This window comes from Ailuropoda melanoleuca, chromosome 16 (assembly GCF_002007445.2).
Source record: "Ailuropoda melanoleuca isolate Jingjing chromosome 16, ASM200744v2, whole genome shotgun sequence".
Lineage (NCBI taxonomy): Eukaryota > Metazoa > Chordata > Mammalia > Carnivora > Ursidae > Ailuropoda > Ailuropoda melanoleuca.
Window position 1 is genome coordinate 22,221,018 of NC_048233.1, and position 27,370 is coordinate 22,248,387.

The 27,370-nt window shown below is 36.0% G+C and overlaps 1 protein-coding gene across 9 annotated transcripts in view; it reads right to left on the bottom strand.

The window, feature by feature from the left end:
* SOX5 (SRY-box transcription factor 5) overlaps positions 1-27,370 on the bottom strand; it is a 960,947-nt gene that overhangs the window by 719,358 nt on the left and 214,219 nt on the right. For 2 of the 9 annotated variants that reach the window (XM_034644606.1, XM_034644603.1), the window contains one exon: positions 21,988-22,088. The exons of the other annotated variants lie outside the window; for them this stretch is intronic. The gene's annotated coding sequence lies outside the window, so the exon portion shown is untranslated. The remainder of the gene's footprint in view (positions 1-21,987; positions 22,089-27,370) is intronic. 9 annotated transcript variants of the gene reach the window in all.

Consider the following 27,370-nt stretch of genomic DNA (forward strand, 5'->3'; position numbering starts at 1 on the left):
ATTTTATGTTATAAACAAGTCAATAAGTCTAGCCTACACTCACAGGGAAAGAGGGAATTACACAAAGGTGTGAATGCCAGGAAGAGGGGACCATGAGAGAGGCATGTTAAAGGCTGCCTACCCCAATAGGTAAACTTAAACCTCAGACAGTTCTGTGGATTAACTTGTCTTTTTTTTTTTTTTTTTGAAAATTGGGAAAAGACAGCAATCATTCTGTTATATGTTCTGCTAACACATGATATTGGGATTATTGAACTAATGAAGGTCTAAAATTCTTTCCAATCCTAGTATATAGAGAAGCTATACCAGACAAAAATATGTCAGCATTTTAAAATCATGCCTTTAAGAAGGCATGATAAAGTGCAGGAGTTCAAAGAAGAAAAATATCACACAGGGACGAATCAAGGAAAAGGTTTTGATGGGTAGATTTTGGAGTAAAGAGAATTCCATGTGAAAGGGACAGCACAGACACAGAAGACAAGCATGGAGGTGGGAAGTAAAGGTCTTAGAGAAACTGAAAACAGTCTTGGTTTTAGACTAAAGATGTCTGGTAGAAGAAGACTGGAAAATACAGCTTAAGTGAAAGATTGGGGTAGAGCAGAGAAGAATGAGTTCCAAACCAGAGAGACTGAACTAAGATAAAGGAAGAGAATCTGCAGAACTGCCCTGATAGGAGCTCAGCGCTCCCATTTCACAGTTCGGCAGTCACCTGCTCTGAGAGAGGGGTGTGGCTGCTGGGAGAGAGAGGAAAGTACATTCCATGGCACTGGTGTGTGCAGACTTCTCTCTTTGGCCATGTTCTCTACTTGCTCTCTATTCTTCTCCTTCTCCTTCTTCTTATTTTTTTTTTAAGTAAATTCTACCTCCGATGTGGGGGCTCAAACTCATGACCCTGAGATCAAGAGTCACATGCTGTTACTTGGTCTCTATTTTTATCTCAATCTCTCTCCTGACCCACATTTCCAATATGCCCATTCACTTGATTAATAGGCACAGCAAACTTAGCCGGTCTCACAATTTACTTACAGTTGATCATCTCATACCTGCTTTCCTCTCCTCTTCCTTCTCTCTGTTCCAGCACCATTATTAACTCTATGCCCTAAGACAGAGAATGGGCAATATAGACCCCCATCCTCCCTCACCCCCACCTTTCAATCAGCCTAGCCACTGTCATTGTTGATCTTCCTTTAACCTTCCATCCCCCAAATTCCTGGCTTATGTCAGGTCCTCAGGAAGCCTTGCTATAACAATCTAGAGATAACCACATAACCTGGAGGCATCTTCCACTCCAATCAATGCCTGGTCCTGAAGAAGATCCTGGAAGAATTCTGACAATCAAATCAAAGGGATGAATTTAGAAGACCCAAAAACAAACGATGTTAGATTTTCTACCAGTCTGGTACAATGGTGGCCTGAGAGCCAAAAATTATGTTATTATGACTAATTATGTTATTATAAGATCATGATGTCAATAATTATGTTAAATAGTAGAAAATAAAGGAAACGATATTGTTCAAACACATGAGACTGTGTTCTGATGTTTACCCACAGTATGCACAGGGATCTCTTCAGGGATTGCTAAAAATCCTTGAACATGCATAACTGTAACAAACAGAGATGTCAGTCTTTAGAACTAAAGCCAATATGCTTTGTGACATTGACTGTGATTCTGTTGGACACTTGGTAAACAGAGATGGGGGCAGGGGAGCCATTATATCATTTCTGAAATATCAGTGGGTTGTGATGAAAATTTTGCTTTGAATTCCTTAAGCAGATAAGGGTGACTGGTAGAAGGGAGGGAGGGGGAGGCAGCCTTATTAGATTTGGCTGAAGAGATTAATCTTTAAGCTATTCCTAGGAGAATACGCACAGGAGAGGGAGAGGCAAGGAAAGGCATTTTTAAGATCTCCACCTGGGACTCCAAATTTCTTAAAAAACAAAATAAGACAAAAACAAAAAACCAGAACTCTTCCTGTAAAGGGACAGGTTCTGCCCAAGGAACTTTAAAATCAGAAAGTTAGATCTGACCTGTTCAGAACAGGTCTTGGCAGGTGTAAACCAAGTACCATGCTCTGCTTAAGGCATTGCCGGACTGAGTCCCACACCCATCAAAAATTCTCCTGAAGCTGGAATTCAGGGCTGGCAGGAGATAGGGTGGGTGGGGAAAGTTGGCATTTGCTGCTCACCTCTGAGGAGCCAGGGGAGCCAGGCACAGATTGGGTGATGCCTGCACCACCAGCTCAGATCCTGCAGATAAGAAGAAGGGGGTTGGCAAAGCAGTTCAAAGCTTGTTGCAGTGTTTTTAAAATGCCAGTAGCAGGGTGACCCCAAAAGGACAAAGGGGCAATGTCCCTTAACTTATGATTCTACTACTGAAGCTGTGATTTGAAGAACAAAATCATACCCCATAAGGAGAGCATGCCCCATAAGGAGATGGCTGGCATCTCACAGAAGGAGAAGTTCTTAGACTGCCCTATAGCCATGAGGAAGTACAATCACTTTTCTGGTTTTGCTTCTGGAGAAGGCAAATGTTTGCTGTACATAAATGGTACCCATTAAGGGGACCCACAACAGGCAGGAAGAAAGCCAAAGAATGCTAGGAAGGGCAATACTATCATAACTTTGAGGACTTAGAGTAGGACATTTTCCCCTCACATTCAGAATAGCTGAAACCCAGAGAGAGGAAGGAAAGAAGGAAAAATGTCCTTTGGATACATATCCCAGGTAGGAAGGTGGGCTTGGATGGTGGCCACCTTTCAACTCCTACCCCTTAATGTGAACAAAGGTCAGAAAGGTGTTCAAATTTCAGCCCAATTCCCAGACTCAGGGCAAGACAAGGACTCTGGGAAAGAAGAGAACACAGCTGGAGATGCTGGGTAGCCAGTCCACCGTATTATATTAGATCCTTCATCTTCTGCCAAAGACCAATGCTCACCTCTCAGAGATTTCAGGGCTGAATAAAGACAACAGCAATAGACCAAATGGTATTCAGCTTCCTTATGGATTCAACTGTGGTAAGACTACTCCAGATGTAATTGCCGTATTAGGGAGCTCTTGGTTAGCAAGAACTCCTCTTACAGGTATAAACACCACAGGATAGCTGCTTACACGGTTGCATGAAAAAGAGTTTTAGATCAGTGAACATTTACTGAAACATGTTCATTAACCAATTACCAATTCATGAAGCAATTACTGTATATATTTACAAAGGAAACAAAATACCTATATAGTTGCCCATGAGAAGATAATTTTCTTTTCCTTTTTTTTTTTTTTTAAGATTAATTTATTTATTTTAGAGGTGGGTGGGAGAGACAGAGGGAGAGGGAGAAAGAGAATCCCAAAGAGATTCCCCTCTGGTTTGAAGCCCAGTGCAGGGTTCCATCTCACAACCCTGAGATCACGACCTGAACCAAAACCAAGAGTCGGACACTTAATCGACTGAGATACCCAGGTGCCCCCATGAGAAGATAATTTTCAAAACAACTTATTTGAAGTAATTTTAAAGTATGATAGCAGAACTACATATTCATATAAGAATATGTCATTTTCGGCAAATCCATAGTAACTAAAATGAATGAATGAATGAATACACATATACAGAAATACATAAGTAAATAAATAACGAAGGGCTAAGGAATAACTTTCACATTATATCCCCCAAATCACCAATCGGAATTTCTTCCTCACTCCCAGCTTCATTTTGCACACATACAGTGGACCTTTAATAATCTTGTGGGACATATCTTAAGTTCCTCTACAATTCCCAAATTTGCAAATATAGATACATTTTATGAGAGCTTATTTCTCACAAATCACTACTCGATTGAAAATCTGTTATTGTTTGAGTTGAACTTCACACCACAAGTTAACAGCCTTTCTAGACTTCACTGAAGTTTGATTTCTCACTCAATGACCACACTTCAGGACAGCAAGGGAAGAATAATAAAGCCTTGCTTGTGGGGATGCAAATCTCAAGTAGTCACTTAAGATTTCTCTCTAGCTGGTAATTAAGTTGGTAATACTAATGGTAGATTCCATTTACTGAGGGCTTACCATGTACCAGACACTTTATAAATTATCTTTATGTCATCTCTATATGTTACAGCATTCCTCACAATCAATTCTTTAAAAGTTTCACCATCCCCATTTCAGATGGAAGAAGCTATAGTTTGAAGAGAGTATCCAAGGATACCAAGATGAAGAACCCAAACCAGGTCTTTTCAACACCAAATCTGTTTACCACCATGTCACACCTCATCCATTCTAGTTCCTGCTTCTAACACTCTGAATGCACATTTCAAATGTTTGCCTCAGTAAAATCACATATTACTGCATCACAGAGCTCCAGACAGAGCCTAGTGGGAAAAGTCCAAACTATGAATAGTAATTAAAGAAAACACCTACTGTATGATAAAACTAACCTCTTCCTTGATTTAAGCTGCCCTGTTCTCTAAAAAATAACAGTATTTGTGGTATATGACTTTCCTGGAACAAAAGAGTTCAATTAACTTCTCCAGTCCAAACTGTGTAAGAACTTCCACACACATCATCTCTACCACCATTCCCACCAGGTCCTCTGAAGGAGGTATGATTTTTCCTATTTACTAGTAAGAAAGATGCAAGGATTTAGCTAAAATATCACATTCCTTGAGGACATAGATTAGGCTTTTCTCATTTATATGTTTGTATGCATTTTTGTGCTTGTATACCCAGAGTCTGTCTCAGTAAACGCTGAGTAACAAATGGACGAATGGAGGAAGTGGGATCTGGCAAGGACAGTGTTTCTTGTTTACCGCTCTATAGCTAGATGTTTAATAAATGCTCCTTGGAGAAGGAAGAAGGAAAGGGAGAGAGGAAGGGAGGGAGGAATTCTTCAAATCTCACTTTCTTTTGAGCTCAGAGCACAACTGGAGGTATTCTCTAACATCTTTGTATTTACAACATCTAGTATAGTACCTGGCACTCACTAACACTCAATAAAAGCTGACTGTAGGATACCTACTGAAATAAATAAAAAAACAAACAAACAAAAACACACAACTATAGCTCACTCTTGAGCAATGCAGGAGTTAGTGGCACCCTCCACCCCCTGCAGTCAAAAATCCAAATCTATCTTTTGACTGCCCCAAACTTAACTATTTATTAATAACTTACTGTTGACTGGAAGCCTTACCCATAACATAAAAAGTCAATTAAAACATATTTTGGGGGCACCTGGGTGGCACAGCGGTTAAGCGTCTGCCTTCGGCTCAGGGCGTGATCCTGGCGTTATGGGATCGAGCCCCACATCAGGCTCTTCCACTATGAGCCTGCTTCTTCCTCTCCCACTCCCCCTGCTTGTGTTCCCTCTCTCGCTGGCTGTCTCTATCTCTGTCGAATAAATAAATAAAATCTATAAAAAAAAATATATTTTGTATGTTATATGGATTATACATAGTGTTCTTATAATAAAGTAAACTAGGGAAAATGTTATTAAGAAAATCGTAAGAAAGAGAAAATACATTTACAGTACTGTACTGTAGGAAATCCATATGTAATGGACCCACACAGTTCACACTCATGTCGTTGAAGGATCAACTGTACCTTTCAATAGGCGGAGACTTCCAATGGCAAACTAAACAAGTCAGCGATTAGATCAACAACTACTAAAAAAAAAAAAAAAGGCAGATAAAATCAAATGGAACAGAAAATCAGAGAAACGGAAATGTCTACCTATGGAAAATTGAGTGTTGAATGCATAGAGACATCACCACAGCAGAAATACAAACACAGCACAATATAGCCCACCAGAGACAGTTTAGTAATATTAGATTCTTCAGGTATCCAGGTCCCGTACCATTTAATGACTTAAAAGTAAAGGTCAGAACAGTGCAAAGAATCTCCAATCAATGTGAAAAACAGTGCTGTTAAATACATAGAGAAACCAAATTCACACATTCCCCTCCCTTCTGGCTGTGATTTTTCAAATGTAAACTGCAGAGAGCAGTAGAATGTTGATATCACCATAGAATTGATGTTCTACTTAACGAAAATGATCATATTCTTATTTTCTTCTTCCTTGGGGAGCCTTCATCTCAAGATAACTTTTAAATAGAAACAACCAGCTTTTCAGCAGAGCCTGATTACCAATTTGCACCTCTGGCAAAGGAAGGCCTAGAATTCTATTGTTTTGTTAATTGTCAATTTACATCTTTGAAAGGTGTTGCATTTTCTCTTCTTTCTAGCAGGTTAAGACTAATTCTGTATGTTAATAAATATTATAAACACTTTCCACAGAAACACAGTTCGCTAAAAAAGTACTACGTTATTATTGTTATTCTCTGTTTTCTTCTACTTAATTACACCTTAGATCTTAAAGTCGATTTTATGAAAACCAGTTAGGCTCTTATTTAAACTGCTTTTTCTTCAGAAAAAAAAACAAACAAAAACTTTTGCTTTCAAATAAACATTTAGATAAAATGCTGTTTCAAGGCACCAGTTACTGATAGTCATGAAAAATTTATGACTTAATTAAGGCAAAATTTCACAAAGAGACCTTTGATTTTTACCTTAAGTATATGATTTGAAAACATTCCTCCTCTTCCCTTCTTCTGGTATATAACATATACACCATAGAGATAATATATGGCATAAAAATATAACAAGTAAACTCAGAAATCGATTTTACAAAGTAACATAAACAATGGAAATACAAGTTGTAAAAAGCTATCAGGAAAGGGGATACAAATAAGATAAATATTATTCTTTACACTTCTGTTTACAAGTAATAACTTGAGAACTAGAAGTTCTTAACATGCCCTATCAGTACTAGTTCCAGTACTTGATTTGAAACGATACGATCTTTTTGATATGCTTGTCAAAGCAAGTATTTTTTAATCTACTGCAACATTTTCCCTATCTGATTGCTAGATATCAAATACTAAGTCAAATATTATATGGTAACTCTCAAGCTTTTGAGCTTAGGGAGGTGGTATTTTAAAAGATCAAGTGATCACTTCTCATTAGATTCAAGTGAGGATGTTTAAAGGCCATCGCTACTGCTAAGAAACATGGCTTCACGGGTCATAAATAGTTTTAATTTACTAAATTTATTTATATTCTAATGTTTTCCTGGAAGGATTTGAGAGGGTTGATACTTACTTGTGCTGCTTCGGTTTCACACGTACAAAATCACCGGGTAAACAGTATTTATACCAAAGATAATATATTTAACACGTCTGTAAAGTGCTCTGTAAAATATGGATGTTCCATGTGTTATTTATTACTGTCTATGGGCTTGCTCCTAAACCATGTCCTCACTCTGAGGAGAAGCATCTATTTAATGATATACGCTTACATTATAAATACGTAAAGCTGTCTTTGAAAGTATTAACGCCTTGAAAAGAAAGTCTCTTTTACCATTTAAATCAACTTCCCCAATTCAGCCTATCCCCAGCCCCAGGGCATTTGGGTCATACACACACATAATATATACATTTTATACAGGAAGCCTTTATACAGTGCCTTAATACTGTTACATATTCCTTCTAATAAAATCTATAATATTCTCAGAGGGGAGGGGGGCGGGGGATTGGGATAGACCGGTGATGGGCAGTAAGGAGGGCACGTATTGCATGGTGCACTGGGTGTTATACGCAACTAATGAAGCATCGAACTTTACATCGGAATCCAGGGATGTACTGTATGGTGACTAACATAATATAATAAAAAATCATTTAAAAAAAATCTATAATATTGGTCAAGCTAAATCTATTTTGGGGAAAAAGACAGGAAAAATGATAATATAGTAAGTGGAAAGAGAAGTCACAGACATTTGGTGAAGTAATGAAGAGTTGAGTTTTAACAATGCGAGCAGTTAATTCTAAGCACAAATTAACTCAGTCCTCTCAAGTAACGTCAAGGAAACAGACAACACAGGTTAACAGCTTAACTGGTTTAAATATCTGAGCTATAAGGGACTTTCAGGGTTTTGTTTTCTTTTTATTTCCTCACTTTTCTTTTTTATTTATATGTATAATATTTTCCCCCAAATTTTAAAATGGTTCTGGGACAGCACACATCTACTTTTGTATTTCGTAAACTTTTTGTCGAACACCTACTATGTGCCAAGTTTGTTGAACTAATTTTGGAAAAAAAATAACCAGAGTTTGCATGTGCATATTTTAGGAGTGGGACTGAACATAATATTACACAAATGAATTTCCAGTTTTAGCTCAAACCTGATGTCTCTGGGGAAAATAAATAGAATTTATTCAACTATCACCAGAGAATAATTTTAACCATTTTATGTCAGTTGATTGGAAGTGTTTTCAGGTTAGGTTGTTGGTAGAAATTTTGAAGATGGAGGGATGCATTTTTTAAATTTTTTGACATTATTCAATTCTGTCTAAAGTCTGACGAGGTTCCTATCAGATATCTGGCCTCCTATCCCATCCCAGAATCCATGCCTTCCTATTGTCAGGAAATGACTATTTGCCTCCCTTTTTTATAGTGAATAAACTTAACTACGAATATGATGTCTGGGAGGTTTTAAAAAATATATAAAACAATAACAATGCAAACTCATGTTCTATCCCAGGCAAATATGTAGCAGGATTTGAATGTCATAAACTATACCAAAAAAAAAAAAGTATATAGAACTTCAGAGTTTAATGAAATTCCCTTTACAACAAGTGGTAAAGGATTCTATATAAATTAAGCTTAAAGAAATTGGTAGTCAAGAAAAGAAAATAAGGACTCTGGTGTATTTAATGAAGAGAACAAAAAATAACTTCTTTTCAACTTACATTGAGATCATAACTATTTTTTTCCCAATCCTAGTGATAGATATATAGGAAATCACAATGTAAAGTATATAAGTAATACGTACAAAACTTTCTCAGTTTTCTGTTAAGTTTTTAATCACAACTTTTCCATTTTAGGCCTATTGTTCATGTAGCTCCCCTCTTCAAAATGCTCCAAGAGTTTGCCATTAATATTTGCAATAAAATCTAAAACCCTTTCTGACAATTTACTACATTTATTTGTGCTTCAGGATTTAGTTCTTATATCCATATACACATTCCCTCTCTCTCTGTCCATTTTTGTCTATGTTCACTTTCTTGCTGATGACTCTCACATTTATACTTCCAGCCCACACTTCTGTTGAATATTTTTACTTGGATATTTAATAGGCATTTCAAATGCATGTTCAAAACTGTTCTAGTCTTTATCTTCAAACCTGTTCTACTCTTCTCCAAATTTTTGTAATTAAAAATAGTCAAGTCCCATTTACTCAGGTCAAAATCCGCAAGTCATCCGTGATTTTTCTTGTGCATACCACATATTCAACTGAGTCAACAAATCTTGTTGGCTAAATCTTTAAAGTACCCTAAATCAAGGTTTTGACCACTTCTCACCATCTCCCCCGCTGACCCAGTCCACCATGATCTCTTATCTGACTGATTACAACAGCCTCCTGCTGGCCTCCTGGGTACCAATCCCTGACCAAAACCTAGGTCTCTCCCGGCTGAAGCCAAAATGATCCTTTTAAAACATTATTTGGTTCTCTCTGCCCAAAACACTATCAAGGCTTCTGGTCTCATTCAGAATCAAAGCCAAAATTCTTATCACGTTTTACAAGGCCTAAAGGACCTAGCTCCAATCGTTCTCTGACTTCATGACCTACTACTATTCATTTCTTCAAAGCACTCTGCTCCAGGCACACGGGTCTACTAATCTTCCTGAACACAAAAGACGTCCTCTGATTTACTGTTCCTTCTTTTATTGGGTCCATTATCTGTCATTCTCCCCACGAAGGTAGGGATTTTTATCTGCTTTGTTCATTATTACATCCTTAGTACCAAGAAATGTGCCTGGAACATAGTAGGTATTCAATATTCATTCATGGCTGCATCCTACTACTAATTCTAAGCTCTTTGTCTTGTTTATTAACGCATCCTCAATGTCAAGAACAGTTCCATGACCATAACAAATATTCAATAAATGTAACTACTTAATGAATTAATGGATTAATTAATGAATTAACACAATACAGCAAGGCACAAAGCTTTAACGTGAGGGTACCTCTTTGAAATCAAATAACATAAATTGCCTATTTACTCCCATCTTGCATTTGTCTTGTCTCTTCGCTTCTAACCTTTCTTCAATCTTCCCTTTTTTTTTTTTAAAACTCATCTTGTGTGCTCTTACTAACTAGGTCCAGTTAAGTTACACTTCCATTTCTAGCTCCCTATAGACAAACACCTATAAAATAGGTGAATTGAAGTTAGAATGTACACATCTACTAAATTTTAGAACTATCTGCAATTACCATATATTTCTTGCTATTTAGAAAAGAATGTAAGTTACAAAGATTGAGACATTAAAAAGCAAAAAAAAAAAAAGGGAAAAATACAGAAACTTCCTTAAATTCTTTGTATATTTACCATATTTGGAAGGTTGTTTGCACATCCTAAGAATTTACATTGTTATGTAAAAATATATGTGTAAAGACATCTCTTCTTCAAAGTTTCAAATTAATACATATAGAGGATATGACCAAGTGGATTCATCCTTGTCCCTTACTGGCTTTTTTATAACTTTCATTACCAGAATCAAGAGTAGAAAAATCAAAATAAAATATAAAAGTTTCTTTTTTAATAATTATCATTCGGCAAATCATTTAGAAAGCTTTACTAATTTCCTCTCGCTGCAAAAATAAAGGAAAAACTAGTTCAGATAAAAACCATCCTTGCTGTACCTTTCCAGCAGGTGGTCCTCTTTATTCTGAAGGCCTTGGGCACAAATGAAAGTTACGATTTTAAGTCCCACAAAAAAATCTTGAAAGTGCCAAATACCTGTTCATCTAACTCAGCTTTCAGAAAACGGAGGCATGTGACTCTTTTTGAACCTGCCTTCAAAGCTAAGGATCTTCAGCCACGGGCTTCTCTTTCACATCACTTGGGCCCACTGGTAATCAGACAACTGTGAAGCTGCCTGCATTACCCCAAAAGCCTTGTAGCCTCCGCAGGCACAGCCCTGCTGGGGACAGTCACCTATGTCACTTGCAGTATTCACTTGGTTGGTAATTACGGAATAAAAATCACTGGAGTCCTAACGCGTGAAGGAAGTGACAGGAAGCAGAATTCTCTCAAGATGATTTTAAAATGACTAATTTCATCTCTTGCTCTATCTTTGGAGTAAGCAAGAGTGGGGTAGGGTGGGTGTAAAGGGGGAGGGATGGAGAGTCCATGTTGGCACCCAGTCATACCTACCAACCGAAGAAGCAGAGTCACCACCTCTCCCATTCATATGAAACTGTACACGATGAAATGCGTGCATTCGTTTGCTTCTTTCTGACATTTAAAAATAGACTTGACATTAGCACAATCTACCTGAATGATCTGCCATGAGAGCACTTTTTCACAGATTGCCCATTTCCCATGCAACTGGAAAAATTTGCAGCGCTCTTTCTCAATCATCATGAGTGACTGGAATTCCCTATTCTGGCCCTCTAACTTTTGGGGGTGGAAGGAGGAAGGAAGCAGAAAATCTGCAGAAATACAAATTAGTGCACAGAAATTCACAAGCTTCAATATCTCTTAGCATGTATATGGGAATAATGAAATAGAGCTGTGCCAACTACATTTAAATTCCACATGTCGTTTCAAAACGTATTTAGAGAAAAATCAAAATTTTTAAAGTTAAAAATAGAGGCTTGCTTTAAAAAGCATTCCTTATTAGGTAGGCTAGTCTTCATTTAATTTTTTTTTTTTTCCTGAAAGCAAAATAAGGTTTCTTTTTGAACGCATCCTTTCCAGTCTGTAAGCAAGAAACTGGTGGTAGCATGAGACAATTTGGTCCTAAGACAAGATTTAAAAAAAAAAAAAAAGTTTTTTTATAAGTTTTAATTTGTAAAATTATAGTAACCTTTTATCAAGTGGTCAGCATCTTACAATCCCTAATTCTGGGGAACCAGGGAGCAGCCAAACTGTTAAAAAGACCAAGATGAAGCCAGCTTTCTAAAATTATAGAACTTCAATGTGTCATGGAGGAACTCCTATAATGAAAGAGACAGAGAAAAAGCTGAATCTTTTATTTCACTCCAGGACAATAACTGACAGTTATGTTTAACAATGAGTGTCAACCATAAAATATGTTCTGTGTATTATTTTAAGAAAGCAATTTGTAGCACATTTTAGGAACTTTTCCATCTGAATGGTTTGCACTGAATGAAAGATTCAGTTATGTGAAACACTACTTATTTTGAAGACTTGCAATTTTGAATATAACAAATGTCATCTGTGTAAAGCAAACTTGAACTTTGACTAAGTATGTGTCCAAAATGAATAGCATAATCATTATCCCAGTAATAAGAAACAGTTTCCTAAACTCTCTTCAACACTACTGTGATACACACTGGATAAAAATCATTAAAGTATCTTGGTCCTAGTCTTTTAAGATCTTCATCACCATCCCTTAACTGTCTGGTCCCTAAGTATATCCACCTGACATCAGCAAAATACCGAAAGCATTCTTTCCATTGTCACTGGTCCTCCTCCACACCTGAAATCATAACTCCATGCCCTCCTTCTCACACAATCTTCATCTCAAGGAACTAACTATCCATAAAGTCCCATCGTTCAGTAATGCTGACAATGTGTCTTTGACTTCACCAAGTCATTCAGGCCTTTCTACCTTCCTTTTCCTTCTATGAGCCACTCTTGGCTTTACTTCTCTTTGTTGTAACTCATCAGTTAAACTATACTCTGTTTGTACCCTCACCTCTTTATCCCTTTCTCTTTTCAACCAATATCACCTGAAATAGCCCAAATCTAGATCAATTAAACAAGATAAGAGACCTCCCCACTATTTACTCTTCCCTTCTTCCAAATTTTATCTACTCTAAATAAAAATATATCACAGCCTTCCTTGGATCAGGGTATAGCCATGCAACCAAGTTCTAAGAGTTTAAGCAAAAGTGGTGTATGCAATTTCTGGGATGTGACATTAACTGAAAGGGAAGAAACATGCCTTTCTTGCCGCCTTCATTTTTCTTGATGTCTGCAATATGACTGACACACCAGCAGCCATATTGGATCTTGAGGTAGGCCTGGAAATGGTACAGCAATACCCATGTCCTTGAAACCACAGATGGTCATGTTAGTTCTGGACTGACTACCTAGGGATATTTTGAACAAACAAGGAAACCTTTTTTTTTTTTTTAAGCCTCTGCTATTTTGACTTATCCTATCCCTGGAAGTTAAACCTAAGCCTAACTAATTATGTTGATGATCTGTCTTCCCCACTTTTATACTTTTCAATGCCTTGTTTCCTCTTACATAAAATGAAAATAATTGATGCTTAACTCATAAATATGTTGTGAAGATTAAGGTTTTAACATTGCCTGTTACATAATAAACACTCAACAATGTTATTATTATTTGCACTATCCAGGCACAACCAGTGTTGCTGGGGAAATCTGCAAAATTATAAGGATCAGTACTTCTATTGAGACTTCAGCGCTAGTAACATACCTTCCTTTGCTTTTAGTAATTGCCTAAACCAATTCCTTCAATGATTATCTGCACACTAACACCTTCCTCAATCTTTAGCCCTATTGACCAGGTTCCACCTCAGCAGGTGGCCATTTGTACTAAAAAACTGAGGCCATAGGAATCCACTCCTTCCATAAAGGCTGACCCACCTTTACCCCTCTGTCTTCTTACTCATGCTGCCTCTTTGATCTCTGCGGAGGAGGAGAATTTTGGTTTTTTTTGAGATGTAATTGACATATGACATTACGTAAGTTTAAGGTATACAATGTGATAATTTAATATACTGCAAAATGATTTGATATACTGGTTTGATGACCTGATATATTGCAAAATGACTGCCACAGTAGTGTTAGTTAATAGCTCCATTACCTCGGATAATTACCATTCCTTTTTTGTGGTGAAAAGATTTAAAATGTACTCTCTCAGCTATTTTCAAGTATGCACTACAGTATTGTTACCTATAATCACCATGCTATACATTAGACCCCCAGGACTTATTCGTCTTATAATTTAAAGTTTGTACTCTATGACCAACATCTCCCCCATTTCCCCTACCCCTAAGACTCTGGCAACCAGCATTCTATTCTGTTTCTGTAAGTTGAGGATTTTTTTTTTAAGATTTCCCCATATCAATGACATCTTACAGTATTTGTCTTTCTCTGTCTGACTTATTTTACTTAGCATAATGTCCTTAAGATTTATACATAACACAAATGACAGGATTTTCTTCTTACTCACGGCTAAATAATATGTCATTGCATATATTTACAAATATATAACCAATATATAACAACCTAATGTCTGTCAATGAATGAATGGAGAGAGAGAGAGATAAAGTATCTTTTTAAACGATTACTCCATTGACAGACACTAGGTTGTTAACATAACTTGGTAATTGTGAATAATGCTGCAATAAACATAAGTACAAATATCTCTTCAAGATACTGATTTCATTTCCTTTGCATGTATACCCAGAACTGGGATTGCCAAATCATATGGTAGTTCTACTTTTAATTTTCTGAGGAACTGCAATGTTTTTCATAGTGTCTGTACCAGTTTACATTTCCAACAACAGTGCACAAAGGTTTCTCCACATCCTTGCTAACACGTGTTATTTCTTGTCTTTTTGATGACAGCCATTTTAAGAGATGTGGCGTGATGTCTCATTGTGGTTTTGAATTTGCATTTCCCTGAAGATTAGCATTTCAGGTTTTGCAATTACCCAATGATTAGATGCATCTTTGTATGTACCTTTTGGCCATTTGTATGTCTTCTTTGGAAAAACGTCTATTCTGTTCCTTTACTTATTTTCAAAGGGATTTTTTTTTTCAATTGAATTGTATGAATTCTTGGGGAATTTTGGACATTACCCCTTATAATATGTATGATTTGCAAATATTTTCTCCCGTTCCATAAGCTGTTTTTTCATTTTGTTAATTCTTTTGCTGTGTAGAAGCTTTTTAGTTGATATAGTCCCACTTATCTATTTTTGCTTTTGTTGCTATGCTTTTGGCATTAATATCCAAAAAAATATTAACCAAGACCAATGTCAGAGAGCTTTTTCCTTATGTTTTCTTCTAGGAGTTTTACAGTTTTAGGTCTTATGTTTAAATCTTTAATCCATTTCAAGTTCACTTTTATGAATAAGACAGGAGTCTAATTTCATTATTTTGCATGCGATTATACAGTTCTCCCAGCACCATTTATCGAAGAGACTATCCTCTCCCTATTGAGTGTTCTTGACTCCCTTGTCAAATAACAGTTGACTGTATAAGCAGGGGTTTATTTCCGTATTCTCAATTCTGTTCTAATGGTCTATGTACCTGTTTTTATGCCAGTACCAGACTGTTTTGATTACCATAGCTTTGTAGGATAGTTTGAAATCATGAAGGGTGATGCCTCCAGCTTTATTCTTCTTTCTCAGAATTGCTTTGGCTCCTCAGGGTCTTTAGTGGTTCCATACAAATTTGGGGGTTTTTTTGTTTTTTTTTTTTAATTTCTGCAAAAAATGCCATTGGAATTTTGATAGGGATTTCATTAGATCTATACATAACTTTAGGTAATAAGGACATTTTAAACAATATTACTTTTTTCTGATCCATGAACACAAATCTCTTTCCATTTATTTGTGTCTTCTTAAATTTCTTTCATCAAAGTCTTAAAGTTTTCAGTATACAAATCTTTCACCTTCTTGGTTAAATTTATTCCTATGTGCTTTATTTTTGATGCTACTGTGAATGGGATTCTTCAGACATTTCACTGTTGTTATATAGAAATGCTATATTTCTGTAAGTCAATTTTGTATTCTCCAACTTTACTGAATGTGTTAATTCCAATAGTTTTTTGGTGAAGCCTTTAGCATTTTCTACATATAAGATCATATAATCTGCAAATAGAGACAACTTTACTTCATCCTTTCCAATCTGGATGCCTTTTATTTCTTTTTCTTGCTTGATTGTTCTGGCCAGGACTTCTAGTACTATGTTAAATATAGGCATAGTGAGAGTGGGCACCATTGTCTTCACTGTTCTTAGAGGTAAGATTTTCAACCTTACACCATTGAGTGTAATATTAGCTGTGGGCTTCTTGTATGCTGCCTTTGTTATGATGATACAGTTTCTTCTATACTCAATTTGTTGAGAGTTTTTATCATGAAAGGTTATTATATTTTGTCAAATGCCTTTTCTGCATCTACTAAGATGATCATAATCTTTATTCTTCATTCTATTAATATACTGTATCATATTTATTGATTTGTATATGAAGAACCATCCTTACATCCCAGGGATAAATCCCACCTGATTATGGTATATGATCCTTTAATGTGCTATTCAATTCAGTTTGCTAATCCTTTGTTTAGAATTTTTGTATCTATTTTTGGCAGGGATATTGGCTTGCAGTTAGGGTAATAATAGGCTCCATAAAATGAGTTTGAAAGTACTTCTTTTTCTTTAGTATTTTGGAAGAGTTTGAGGGGTGCTTGGCTGGCTCAGTCAGTTAAGCATCTGCCTTCGGCTCAGGTCATGATCTCAGGGTCCTGGGATTGAGCCCCACGTTGGGCTCTATGCTCCGTGGGGAGTCTGCTTCTCCCTCTCCCTCTGTGTGTTCTCACTCAATCTCAAATAAATAAATAAAATCTTTTAAAAAGAAAGAAGAAAGAAAGAAAGAAAGAAAGAAAGAAAGAAAGAAAGAAAGAAAGAAAGAAAGAAAGAAAGTGAGTATGAGAAGCCATCAATTCTTCGTTAGATAGTAAAATTCAAAAGGGAAACCATCTGGCCCTGTACTTTCTTTTCTCTCTCTCTCTCTCTGTGTGTGTGTGTGTGTGTGTGCATGTGTACATGTTTTTCTTTCAAGGGAGATTTTTGATTACTGAGTCAATCTCCATTCCCTTTACTGGTCTGTTTAGATTTTCTATTTCTTCATAATTCATTTTTTTGTGTGTTTTTTGTTTCCCATTATTCATTCTTAATAGGTTACATGTTTCTAGAAATTTATCCATTACTTCTAGATTATCCGCTTTATTGCCACAGAACTGTTGATAGTATTCATGATCCTCTGCATGTCTGTGGTATCAGTCATAGCTCCTCTTTTTTCTTCATTTCTGATTTCACTTGAGTCTTCTCTCTTTTTTTTGTCTAGCCAAAGGTTTGTAAAATTTGCTTATCTTTTAAAAAATCACCTCATACTTTAATCGATCTTTTCTATTATTTTTCTGATCTCTATTTTATTTATTTATACTCTGATCTTTGCCATTTCCTTCCTTCTGCTGACTCTAGGCTTAATTTGTCCTTTTTTTAGTTCCTGGAGCTGTAAGGTTATGATGTTTATTTGAGATCTCACTTTTCCCTTAATGTAGGCTTTATCACTATAATTTTTTTTCTTAGAACACCTTTTGCTGCATCGCATGTTTTGGCACGTTGTATTTCTCTTTTCATTTATTTCAAGATACTTTTTGATTTTCCTTTTGATTTCTTCTTTGACCAATTGGTTGACTAGGTGTCTGTTTTTCATCTCCACATATTTATGAATTTTCCAGTTTTCTTCCTGTCATTGATACCTACTTTCATACCACCGTGGTTGGAAAAAAATACATGGTATGACTTCAATCTTCATAAATTTACTTTTTTTTTTTTGCAGCCTATCACATGATCTCTCCTGGAGAATGTTCTGTGTACACTTGTGAAGAATGTACACTTGAAAATAATGTGTTTTCTGCTGCTGTTCGATGGAATGTTCTATATATGTCTGTTAGATGCATTAGGTCAAAAGTATAGCTCAAATCCAATGTTTCCTTATTCATTTTCTGTATGAATAATCTATCCATTGTTGAAAGTCGGGTATTGATGTCTCCTACTATTATTGTATTGATGGCTATTTTTCTTTTCAGATATGTTAATATTTCCTTAATGCATTTAGGTGCTCCAATGTTGGGTGCATATATATTCATAATTGTTATATTCTTTTAATGAATTGACACTTTATCATTACAAAATGATCTTCTTTGTCTCTTGTTAGAGGTTTGGCTAAAAGTCTATTTATCCGATATCAGTATAACTTTTCCTGCTCTCCTTTGGTTCCTACTTTCATAGAATATTTTTCCAACCCTTTGCTTTAGCACTACATGTGTCCTTAAAGCTGATATGAGTCTTGTGAAATAGTGCATTTTGGGTCTTGTGGGTTTTTCTGGTTTTGTTTGTTTTTTTATCCATCTACTCTGTATCTCTTGATTGGAGAATTTAGTCCATTTATATTTAGAATAATTAGTGATAGGTAAGGACTACATTTCTCACTCTCCTGCCACTATCAGGAGTGCATGCAGGGAGCCAGCTATAGGGTGGATGGGGGTGTGTGGGTGAGACACATCGAGTGCTTGGAGTACCCACAGGCCAGCTAGGGAGAGTAGCTGAGGCATCCCCAATGGTTCATGGGTGGGCTTCTTGATGGAGTTCATGTAATAGCTAGTAGGATACACATCATTTTAATGTCTTCCTAGAGTCCTATCTCCTCTCCCAGCTGCTTCCTGCCCCCTGGTCATGCAGCTCATAATTCAATGTCCCTCTCCTACGTGTTTAACTTGTATTGTTTCCCTCTGATGGTGTGCTGGAATTTCTCCTCTGGAAACCTGGACTTCCACAAAGGCTCTCTCATTCATGGATGACCCCCATTCTCCAGGGCTCCCAAACCATGGCTGAAAGATCATGGGCTACCACCCAGTCCACAGCTGGGACCAAGGTCCAAATGCCTATTACCAGATGCATGGGGAGATGAGACTCTTCCCAGGCCCCTTGGTATAAGGTACTAGATCCCAGAGCTCCCACAAAAGCACATTTGCTGGTATTGAGGGGTGGACATGATGAGGAATGTCTTTATACAACCATGTTGCTGACATCACTCCTACCATCATTTGTTTATATTCCTACTAGACTGCTAAACTTCCTGTAGGCAGGTTCAAGCTTCCCTTCACTTTGCATTCTCAGCGCACGCCACAGTGATAAACACTGGGATAAGCAGAAAAATATATAAAAAATAAGTCAAGCAGAGAAAGAGAATTATCATATGGTTTCACTCATTTGTGGAACATAAGGAATAGCAGGGAGATAATTAGGAGAAGGAAGGGAAAAATGAAGGGGAGGAGTAAACAGAGGGGGAGATGAACCACGACAGACTATGGACTTCGGGAAACAAACTGAGGGTTTTAGAGGGGAGGGGTGGTGGAGGGGGATGGGCTATCCCAGTGAAGGGTATTAAGGAGGGCACATATTGCATGGAGCACTGGGTGTTATACACAAACAACGAATCATGGAACGCTACATCAAAAACTAATGATGTACTATATGGTGACTAACTTATCATAATAAAAAATATATATATTTGGGAAAAATTATACAAGTGGCACAAAAGTATCAAACATAGAATAATCATTACTTTCACAGACAAGGACTTCCCCCTTCCACTCTCTATTTTGACTCCTTTGGTTTTCACACAATCAAGTTAAAAACTGTTTTAAAAAATGTTTCTTCCTAATTGTTCCAAACAACTAGCTTTAATAAGAGAACTTTCTCTTTATTAATTTTTCCTTTATAGATTTTATTTTCAACTCTTTAATCTTTTTTTTAAAGATTTTATTTATTTATTTGACAGAGTTAGAGACAGCCAGCGAGAGAGGGAACACAAGCAGGGGGAGTGGGAGAGGAAGAAGCAGGCTCATAGCGGAGGAGCCTGATGTGGGGCTCGATCCCATAACCCCGGGATCACGCCCCGAGCTGAAGGCAGACACCTAACCGCTGTGCCACCCAGGCACCCCTCAACTCTTTAATCTTTAACCCCATCTCACTATTTACTCTTTCAATGATTTCACACTAAATTGGTTGTTCTCCTTCATCAGATTTCTCCAATTTCTATTTTTATTCTTAGAGCAAAGTCTTTTCTAGTGTCTTTGCTCTTAGTTTTAACTTTTTCCCTGGACAATATCAGCACATTTAATTTCCTCTTGCACAAATATGGGCATAGTTTGACTATACAACTAAACCAATTCTTTATGAACTCATAAAACTCTTCTCTGTAACCAATCTAATACTACATTCTTCAGATTCTAAATTTTCTACAGAGTGTACTATCTGTAAGATGTGAGTTCTGTCTTTTTTTTTTTCTGTGTTGTACTAAGTCATTCATGTTTCCTTTCCCTGCCCTCTTTTTAGCAGGCCTGTTTGTATGAGGATATTAGCCAGAGTTAATGCTATAGCAAAAGCTATCAGACAAGCTCACTCTTTGCAAAGTTAACTAGTTCATCTATGGATTAAAAATGTTTAAAAACTCAGTTCTGATATTAATACATGATAGATAAGTAACCAATGTTTGTGAATTAATAAATTTCTTCATTAATAAAATTTCATGTACTTAAGATACTGCTATTCTAATTTATGTTTGAACAGAGAAATCTCAAGTGGGTAATCATACTGATAGAATTCTTACTAATTATATTTGCATGAAATCTGAAGATTAAACATTAAATAATTTCAATTAAAGAGATACATGAAGTGTAATATTGATATCCTCCCAAAAGGTGAACATTACAAATTTTTCATATAGAAGTGTTTAAAGACTAACCATATAAGAATCAAAGAATAATATAATAAATTCGTGTAATAAGCCTCTACATGCATTTTTTTAAAAGTTCAGAGCCATGAAAATCATGTACTCATTTCATATTCATGCCATAAGAGACTATCTTAGTTTTACTGTGTTGACTCAATATATTTGAACAAACGATTATTTGAGCCATCTAGTTAGAATGTAGAAAAATCAAACTATATACATATAGAACACATTTTAACAGTTCAAGAAGACTATTTACAATTACTGTAAATAGAATATTTACCAGGCACCTGCAGTAGGTTGGGTACAGAATCATTCACTTAAAACAAACTTGAATTAAAACTGAAATTGGAAAAAAGAGTTACATTATGTGAATGAACTTCAAAAGGTTCAGAAGTTGGCCCTGATATACTCACGCTCTCATCCAAACTGGAAATCTGAAATATTATGTTGAAAATGGCTTAAAACTGTCTTTTTTGAAAGACTACAGGACCTTTATTTTCTCCTTCCCACCAGACTATAAATGCTGGAAGAACAACCTGTCTTATGGCATTTTGGGCACACAATTTTCCTTCCCAGCAATAAATTGGAAGTACAGAGTTTATGTCTGTTTGATTCCCATCTGTCAACTAAACAGCAGTGAGATCAAATCCATCATTCAATTTCTAAGGCTGTTTATTAGCTATATGCTTGTTCATGGACTTTTAGGTATCCCATTCATAAGATGAAAAAATCAAGGTAGTAACCTGTGCCACAGTGATGGTAAATGTAAATTAGATGGACATATGTTTGTTTCTCATTGACTGTCACACATTATCATTATTAGCAAGTGAACTTAAGTACTTGCTTAAGGTGCTATTTTTGATGTGACTTATGACAAGTTAAACAGATCACCTCTCCCCAGATGGAGAGGCATTCAGAAAGCATAAGAACCCAACAAGATAACAAAGTCTGTGCTAACAACTATTGCCAATGAACAATGTTTAGTCTAATGAGAGGTATGAATGGAGGTGATGGAAACAATGACATATTTGAAAGAAAAACTGCTTATGTGTGTGCCCACACATATGTGTGTGCCTGATTATTAACACCAATATAGATTTCTCTTTAAGGCTGACCTAAATTTTCTTTCCTGTAGAAAGTTTGAAACTGTTATGTTGGCATCGTAGTGAGCTGATATTTCTCACAGAGATAATACTGAATTGTCTCACATTTTCTCTGCTATACCTTTGATAACAAGTTAAAAGTGGAAGAAGAAAAAAAAGACTACCTGCAAACAAGAAACCCCTGTTACTGAAATTCTGCCCTGTGTAATCAACTTTTTGCTTGAGGAAGAAACCAAACCCATACTCACAAAAGGAAGGGATGGGAGTGTGGATTGGCGGCAGTGCAGAACAATGGTTTCTGTCATAATCTCCACACGTTATTTTGGTCATACATTCTAGTCATTATTACCTTCAAAGATACAAACAAATTCAAGATCAAGCCCTCTCTTCCATTCAAACATAAACCATGTATTACTACTGTGTTATTGAGTTGTGTTTTGCAACCTCATTTAATTTTCTAAGATGGTGCTTCTCTAAGTGTGGTCTCTGGCCCAGCAGCATTAGTATCATCTGAGAACCTGTTAGATACGGATAGTCACAGACCTCACAAAAACATACAGATTCTGAAGCCATGGAGGTCAGCCCATCCATCTGTATTAATGAGTCCTACAAATAATTATGTACCATTGTAATAAAGCAATGTATTAATTTTTGTAATATAAATTATTTCATTCATTCTCAAAACAGTTTAGTGAGGGTGTAGAGTAAAACAAACAAGTAAGGGTATATAATTGTAGGAGAGAGATATATACACATGATTAATTACTGACAGAGTCACGATAGCAGGTAGAAAACTCCAGACATAGATCATATTAATTTTCTAGCACATACACTTTAAGACTTTATCTGTAACTTCAGTATACCATTTCTGAAAGTTAAAACATAAATAAAACAATAAGGTAGATTTTCCACAATATATTAATATTAATCTTTTTTATATTATAATGCATTTTAAGTGTTAACATATTAAAGAGTATGTTCCAAATAATTAAAAATCAGTGCTACATTTTAAATGTTCAGGAAGAAAAGAAAAATGCCCCTTGTAAGTGCTTTCAAGTTCAGGGTACTTTATTACAGTTTTAAATAATGGAAAAATGTAAATGGTCTCTTAAAATATTAAAGAGTGGGTAAAAAGGTTATGTGACTAGAGTTGGTTGTTTCCCTGGTATTGGTAAGTTGTAGTGAAGGGACTGTGGCTGCTGTGTGGTTTTTAATTTTGTTTGGGAAGGGAATATAAATAAAGTTTACACTTCCAATGGGAGGAAAAGTAAAAATAAATAAATAAATAAATAAAAAGGGGAGCAAGTTTCATTTCCCTTAGCTAAGTTCCTGGAGAATAAGTTGACATAATATTTTGTAAAAGATTGCAAAATGACTAGGGATGATAGAGAAGAATGCCTCAGTTATTGAAAAAAATGTAATAACTTACTATATCTAAATAATGGCTGCCATGAATTAAGTATATGAAGGATTTTTACCTTTAAAGGAAAGATAATGACCTTAAGACGAGGAGAACACTTTGTTAAAACAAAAGTGGACTAGATGGTTCTTTGCTGTCAGTTGCTTTAAGAAGTAAAAAGGAAGCAATAATTTTGAACTTGGGTCTTAAATATCTTCAAATTTTACTTCAAATGTCCTTTTCCTTAAAGATGGTTTTGAGATGTAGCAATTAGTAATTAAGCATTATTCATGATATTAATTCACTAACGCTTTTGTTTGGAAAAATCCTCATCATATTCCCAGCGTTCTACTTTTCTATGTGAGAAATCAAGGTTCAAACATTTCCATCCACTGCCTTTGGTAGAAGAGATGGATAAATATATTAAATTGACCCAGATAAGCTATCATCTCTCTCTAATTGGAGCTCTGTCAAACTATCTCTAGCTCTTATTTCATCTTGAAATTCTTCTTCAATAACCATGTATGCTAGTTTTCATATTCACAACTCAGTGTAAGGAAGGACAATTTTGCATGTGTAATTCTAGAGGTCGTTAGGACATTTATTCATTTTTTGCGACACTATATTATGTATATTAGCAGTCTTGAAATTCCACCTGTTTTTAAACCATTATTTAAAAACCGTACAACCAGGACACCTGGATGGCTCAGGAGGTTAAGTGTCTGGCTTTGGCTCAGGTCATGATCTCAAGGTCCTAGGATCAAGCCCCTCATTGGGCTTCCTGCCCACTGGGGAGTCTGCTTCTCTCTCATTCTCTCTTCCTCTGCCCCACCCTCCCCACTGCTCATTCTCCCTCTCTCAAATAAATAAATAATATCTTTAAAAAAATAATAAAAACCCTATAATCATTTCTTATTTGTGAAAAATAATAACACAATAGTTAAAAGCCAGATGGTAAAGTTAAATTACCTAGATAACCTTTTCTAGTAGTTATGTCTTTGGGCAAGTTACCTAACTTCTCTGTGCCTCAGTTTCTCTGTGTGTAAACTGGAAATAACAATACCTATCTTATAAGTATTGTGAACTTTCAATTAATTAATACATGTATAAAACTTAATAGAATGCCTAGTTCCTGGGAAATATTCAATAAAAGTTAATTACTTTAGTCGGTACCTTTTATACTTGAAAAAGTTATCTAATCTTCTTAAGCCTCATACTTTGCATGTCACAATGCAAGTATTTTTTTTCCTCCTTTACATACAAATGACAAATTAATAAACATTTGAGGTACCAAAATGGGGCAAATAGCTGAATTTGGATATATTGTTTCCCTAAATAAAAGTCAAGATAATTCCAGTTCTAGTAGTCTTATAATTGTGTAATCTTGGAAACATTATTTGGTCCCATCACATATCAGTTTTTAAAAACTATTTGTAAAAATAAATTGAAATAGAAACCTTTAAAATAAAGCATAATAATTGAACATAATAAACTGTGACACACACTAAAATTGTTGAATGGGAGGATAAAAACGTAGGCTTTCAATTGGGCTTATACCATGAAAATTTTTGGGTTATATATCCATAATTTAAGAGTGTAATCTTTTATAATTCATTTATGACAGATTTAAATGTCAACTACATTTTTAAACAAATCAATATATATCTTGTCTCAGACATGATATTTCAGAGACATCTCAGATAGTTACATAAAGAAATCAGAGAGAGAAGAATCACTGAGAAAAGCAACAGAAAGAGCAAGATGGCAGGGTATGCAACGAGCCTTGATCTAGAAAAAAGCAGACACTGCCAATAAATTCTCATTGTTTTCCCCTCAATGAAGAATCTAGCCATCTACAAGTATATACTAGTATATAAAGAACAGTGAAGAATAGCTTCATCCTGTGGCTGTAGGGGAAGAAGAAGAGGATACATTTTCATGATAGTGGAGAAGAGCTATATTAGATATGACATAAAAAAGGACATTCTCAACCATGTGGGTTGTTAGATACTAAAATGAATACCGTGAATACTAAGAATGAGGGTTCCAGAATGGAATGGATAAACCGTCTCCCACATGAAGGCAACATCTTCTTCACAGCCTGTTGTGAAGATTGATTAAATAGGGGTAATAGTAGTAACTACCCCAGAAGTAAGAATGTGTGTGTGTGTGTGTGTGTGTGTGTGTGTGTGTGTGTGTGTTTATTAGGGAAGGTACTCAGTATTTAGCATGTGCTATTTGTTATTACATAGACTTGTCAGAAAAATTTGAAGTCAAGCCTCCCAACTTTGGGATGAAACTTTATTATAGGCAATTCCAGTCCCAAGAGTCTATAATCCCACCTGTTACCCCTACTTTACCTTTATCTTATAATATCTCAAAGTTCCCATATGATGAGTAACCATGGGTGAGTAAAAATAGATAGGAATGTACATACTGGGAGTTAGGAAGAACAACTGAATTTGAATCCTGGTTCAACCGTTTATTCATTCAGTAATTGGGAACAATCTGTTTTCCTTTCAGAGCCTAAGTTTCATCACCTCTAAAACAAGGACCAGGAGAACCATGTGGCACTCTGGTGAGAACAAAATAAGACCACATGCATAAAGTGCCTAGTACAGCACCTTGTAAACAGTTGCTTCCTTTTACTTACTCTTTCCCACAAAAATTGAAGAAAAATCTTCCAGCATATTCATGACATTCCTTATATACTTAAAGCCATACAATAGTTAACCTTAACTTGAGTGTCTACAAAGATAAAAAGTATTAAGAGCAATCTATGATACAATTTGGAGTGAGAACAGACTTGGTATGAAGTCTTTCCTGAGGTCCCATGTAGAATTGACTACTTCCTCTTTGAGGGCTCATTGTGCCCTTAACAAACTCTCATGGCTCCTACATATTCAATTCCTCTTGTTCATATCCTTCTCCATCCCTACTAGATGGTAAACTTCAAGAAAAATAAAGAATGTCTGACATATAGATGGTGAATAATAATTTTTTTTTGGTATTTTTGACAGCATGAAGCAATGCTGTGGTATTCCCTATGATGTCCAGCATGTTCCTGCCTCAGGGTTTTGTATTTTCTATGTCTTATACCCAAAAAGCTTCTCTCTTAGATATTGGTATGGTTCCCTCCCTTACCTTTCGTAGGTGCCATTGCACATTTCACTTTCTCCACGAAGACTTCCTTAACCACCCTATTTGTAATGCATATGCGTGCACACGCACATGCAGGCACATACACACACAATGAACACCCATTCTCCTTTCCTCCATCTACCACTATCTGACATAGTATTAATTGTTCATATTGTTCATCATTTGCCTTCCCCATTACAGTGTAAACTTCACAAAGGCAGGGTGTTTTTGTCTTTTTTGTTTACTACCAAGCATTCTGCACAGTGTCTGGGATGTAGTAGGTGCTCAATAAATATTTGCTGAATGAATGAATAAATTTCATAATGACAGCATTTGAAAGAGGAAAGATGAGTACTTCTGATGAATAACAATAGACACCTTGATATACTGCAGTTTTAATTTCTTCCTCAAGCAAAGGAGCTTTGTTTCTTCTCATGAGAAACAAAGTAAGTAGATTTCTCTAGTATGGAGTTATCTCAGTTTTTCCTTATCAACACAGATCAAAACATGCTGAAAGTACCCATAAAGATGATGTAATACATCCCCTTTGATTTGCAGATGAGGAAACTAAGAGCTGAAAAGATGGAAACTTCTGAAGGTCATAGTCAATATTAGAACTCATTTCTTCCAACCAAATCTCAGGACACTTCTGAACAAATCTATCTTTCTACAAATGATTTATAACTAGTAAAACCTAAGTTATCTTCTTTGCCTACATGGCATTTGTGCCATTTAGACTATGTTTAGTGGTTAATTAGCCAATCTAAACTATTCAAGGAGAAGGCAAAGATCCACCCATGATAGCAAATCCTGTTTCCTAAATAAGCCCTCCTCTCAACTTCTATATTTGAAACATTAACAATGTGTCCACCTGGACTTCTTGGAGAGCTCTGGTTTGCAAGGACAATATATGCTTTGGTTCATCTACGGAACAATCAGCTTAAGGAGTTGTATTCAGATATTATTAATGTTTTCAAACCCACTTCCTATTTTCCTGCTGAAATCCCTGCCAAGCACACACTTCAGCAGACACTAAAATAATTTGGGTAGTTGACATTCAATCCAAATTTTCTATGGAAATCTGCCAGATT